The following is a 4,833-nucleotide window of genomic DNA, read 5'->3' as shown; positions in this document are numbered from 1 at the left end:
TGCCTGAGACTCATGTAATCAGACTTGGCACAAGAGCCAAATGGGACAGATTCTGATGTACAGTTCCATATTCCGTGGGTCTGGTTCTGCACAGCAGCGTTGCAAGTGGGCAGGTTTGTTGGCAGAGTCACAAAGCCTAGCTTCACCGCATCCTTCTTTAATAGCCTCTCTTTAATTTGATGAGAGATGCTTGCTGCTAATGACACCCAGCTTTAAAAAATATTTTCTTAAAACTGCAACAACATTGAGGAATGCAAAGGCTCTGAGCACCTGTATTGCGCTTTGGGTGAGAGGTGGAAGGTATGGGGGAACATTGTCATTCAGTGGTCCTCATAGACCTGCTTGGGATCACTTTGGAAACACTATCTCCTTTTTGGGCACTTAATTTTACATTCACTCCTGCAATAGATCATTGTATTTTTTTCACTGTGAATGACAATAGAAAAATGTTCTTTACAGAAGGAGCAGCTGAAGCTTGTCATGGATTGAATTGAACCTGCTGCTGTTATTCATACCATGCTGCAGTCATGCCAGCTGCAAAAACGAAAGTGCTAACTTGTAGGAGAAGGGTTGCTTTTGGATAGCTTTGGGATGGCAGTGTTTTGTCTTGAGTCTAGGAATGTACACCTTATCAGTAACTGAGAGAGAGACCAGGCAAAATTTGGCTGGATATGTTAAGAAGCTTGTTTACTTGCATTAACCTATTGTATGCTTTGCTTAAGCACATGCCAGTAGAAAGGTAGCCAATTAGAGTGTGACAACACTGCATTAGAAAAATATATGTTGACTGTGTAATGCAATAAAGGTCTTCTCTTGTCTTCACTTGTCTTCACTTTGAACTGTATTGTGGAGTTAATGTCTTCGCTTGTAACATCTTTGCTTGAAACATCTTGGCTTGGAACTATATGTGGAGACTGTGACCACATCACTACACTAACTGGAGCAAAGTATTATGGGGCTTGAAGTGTTGTCTTTTCTGATGGGATGGAGGCAGAACAAGGAGAGATGGGGAACAGTTTCCTGGCTTGGGCTTTTGGCTTGCTTGCTTCTGCCTGCTGCTGCTTTGTGTTGTACTGCTTCTGCAAACAGGCTTAGGTAATTATACATTTTGTACTATGTTTATCCAATTTTGATCAGTAAACTCTGTTCTTATCACTCTTTTTTTTTTTTTTCTTTCTTTCCTTTTTGGTCTCAATCTCAAGTTTTTGAGTGTTACTTTTCCCTTATTTCTGTGTTGGGAAAATAGCCAGGTTGACCCGCTGGTTCATTTTGACCCATTTTGTTCTGATTCAAACCATTGCAAAACTCTACACCATCTTGATTTTTGTAGAATTAATTTTGATACAGTATCATGTGACTCACAATCCAGAGAAGTATTAGACAGAAGTTTAAAAGTCTATGTTCATAGAAGTTACCAATGGTTTCTTCTCAAACTGAGAGGCATGAATGGTTCTAGTCCTCCACTACATGCATCAGCAGTGAATGATGAGGTAGAGAGGAAATCTAGATACTAAGAATCTAAGGATATATTGATACCAGGAGATCATTCTGCAAACTAAAATAGTAATCAGATTTTTTCTACTCCTGCTGAGCATGGGGTAAGCACTAGTGCATTCCGTTTGAGTCAGAAAGATTTGGTTATGTAGCAAGGACTGGGTTTAGTATTTGCTGCCTTATTTGTTCTTAGGATAGTGTGGTCTAGAATGGGTTATGGGGAGGTTGTAGAATTGCTGTTGTTAAGGAATTAGAGGCATCTGTCATGAATGTTTGAATTACTGTTATACCTGTTTCAGTGCAAAGGAACAAAATGGAGGACAACATGCCTGAGGTGTGATGAACACCTGAATCACCTGGTCCCAGAAACTAGAGAGGCAGTATTACACAGTATGTAGGCTCCAATTTAGCTTCTCCAGAGTTTACTGGAAATACATTTTTAGGCATTTGACTCTTGCCTATTGTCACAATTTTTGTATTGCTATTGCTCTCTTAAGTCCAGTTTATCATTCCCCATTTCTCATTTGTGAGGACTGGTTGGCACTTGTTTTGTTGACCTTTGTGTGGATCTGCCTTTTCTCTAAAGCAAAGGCAGCTGAAGGAGAGCTCACTTTCATCTTTCGCTAATATCTTATTCTCAGATGTGTCACCAGGGAAGCTGTTCCAAGTTATAAGTAAAAGGGTTTTATTTGGGAATAGACCAATATTATTTGGGAATGTTTCCTATTTACTTGTGTTTAGCTTTGGGCAGCATGGGAAAAGATGGCATAAGCACCACCGTCAGAAGTGTAACACGAAATACTACTCTTTACCTGTCAGCTTGCATCACTAAAGTCCTTATAATAGCTTGTTCTCACCAAAGACTTTGTCTGACTGTATAGGAAGATATCAGAGTATTTGCAACATCTAGTAGGATATAATAATGTTCTGTCCTTGATGGTGTCTAGTGGAGCCTCAATTAACAGAGTGCTTTGAGTGCATGAGAAAGGAAGCAGCACAGCAAAATGCAGTGAAGGATCTACTGGATGACTGCTCACCAGCTTATTACCCAGATGTTGTAATACGTAATGTGCACAGGCTTGCGGACTGCATAAGCAAAGGGGTTTTGCACAGTATTTCTAGGCCTCCTATTTTTACACAAGAAGAGAAGCCATGAGAGGTTCCACACCCTTGCCAACAAGCGAGTAGACTCCTTGATGCAGCGGACCACTGCCTGGGGGCCGGAGAGGACTCATTCACACCTAGTTGCCAGAGGGCAAATGTGGCACCTCTTTAGTCCTCCTCCTCCTCTTTAGTCCTTTAGTGAGGTGTTCATAGACCCCCCACCAGGTAACTTCTGGCCAAAATCATCTTCTCTTTGCTCTTTTGAGTAGGAGCTGGTTTATTGCGGAGGGTGATTACATTTCAGTGGGAGAGCACTTAAGCTAATTGCTCGGTATTGTTAATCCTGTGCCAACATTCCTCTGGAGTTTTAGTTCAAAGGCCTATGCTGCAATCAAAATACTTTGCTGTTTGACATAGGTATACCCAGAGTTCATCAGCTGGAAGGGAATGGCTGCATTGTGTGGACAGAGTGCACAATATTGTCAAGGGAGCAGGTAACCAAGAGTAAAATCCGAGGCTGAGATGTCCTGTTTAGATCCTGAGGATGGACAGTGCTGAGTAATTGAGGAGCCCTTTTCCTGCAGCTGATGTTGTATCGAAAGGCCATCAAAAATGTATCTTCTCATCACCAAAATTTACTTTATTGTGCAATTTCACACCTTGATAAATGCAGTGGGGATATTTATATCCAGTTCACTTGTTAGCTTGATAAGCCATACAGAAGCAGTGAACTTCAGGCTCTTTCATTTGACAGAATTCCCAGTCTAGTATAAAAAGAAAAATATCTGCAAAACTGAGCCTTATCGCTGTTTACAACATATGCTGTGGCTTTTTACTGTGAAATATTGTGACACCTATCAACAAAGGTTAATGCAGACAATTTCATGGGAAAGCATGTGAAGAGGATGAAATTCACAGCTGGTATGTGGATGGGATATGGGTGGAATAGTCTCTTTCTAGAGAGACCATAGTCCATGAATCTTTGTAGATAAACCAATGAGAAAATAATGACAAATGTGTGTTTTCCTGATCCTCACCTCTCCCCCTCTCCCCCCCCTCCCCCCAATTTGTTTGGTGTTTTTTGTTGTTGTGGGGTTTGTTTGTTTGGGTTTTTGTTTGGGGTTTGCTTGTTTGTTTGTTTGTTTTTGGTTGGTTGTTGTTGTTCCCCCCCCAAATACTGAATTTATTGTGATGGTTGTTTTATGGTTTAGGTTAAGTTTGTTTGGTTTTCTTTCTCCCCCCCTTTTTTCCCCCCTAAAGCACTGCTTTCATGTAGACCATGCTCTACAAGTATATTTGGCAAGTTTAATATACAGGTTTGTATGCAAACACACATGCTTTAGAATCTTTTATAGGCGACTCCATCTTCCACTCAGGTAAAATCTGAAGCGCTTTCCAAACTTAAAAACAGATTAAGGAGTCTTTTTTGCTGGCATATGTAATTGTTTCACCCAGTTTTACAGGGAAGCTCTTCAGCGTGCAGCTATTCTGCACAGCAGCTTAAAACAGTAGAGACAAATGAAATTATGGTGGGAGTTTTCAGCAGACAGACTGTAATTATCCAGTTTGGAATTTGACCAGAGTGAAATAGACGCTTGCCTACCAATAAACATACTTGAAGTAACATGTTTTTGAAGTTTTTAAACAAAGCAGCTTGTTTGGATGGTGAAAGTGCAAGATGGGAGTCAAAATCTGTGCTGCTGTGGCATATATTTAGTATCTTTAGTGTGAACTTTCCTTCCCTCTGTTCTTCTCATCAAGAAGAAGCAATTGTATGGGGCCTTACCACCACTTGCTGTGTTCATTTTTACCCTCTATTACCATGGGAATGATGCTGGGGTTGGCTTGTTTTAGCTTCTGTTGTTCAGTGCTCACTGGTTTCTCATGTGTAACTCCAGAACTTGCCTGTGTGGGGCAAAATTCACTACTGTGGCAAGGACAATTGTGTGAGTATTTGTCTGGAGTGACTCCACCCTGTGGAATTATTTATAATTTTAGCAATTATTTAATTTTAAAAATAGTATTGCCTTTTTTTTTTTTTCTTTAATAATTTCATCAGGGTATTTTCCCATGGCAAGTTATTCTGTGGTGGCTGAGAGCTGCTCCTTGTAGGCAACCTCCCTGCTTAGGATTTTCACATTACTCATCAGATCTGTGTGGAAACCACTAGGAAGAGTAAACTGCCATAAGGGAGGTAACTCTGATGTAAAAATCCAAAGCAATGTTTCAGTTATG

The sequence above is a fragment of the Dryobates pubescens genome, chromosome 27 (assembly GCF_014839835.1).
Source record: "Dryobates pubescens isolate bDryPub1 chromosome 27, bDryPub1.pri, whole genome shotgun sequence".
NCBI lineage: Eukaryota > Metazoa > Chordata > Aves > Piciformes > Picidae > Dryobates > Dryobates pubescens.
This window is presented reverse-complemented; position numbering follows the sequence as displayed.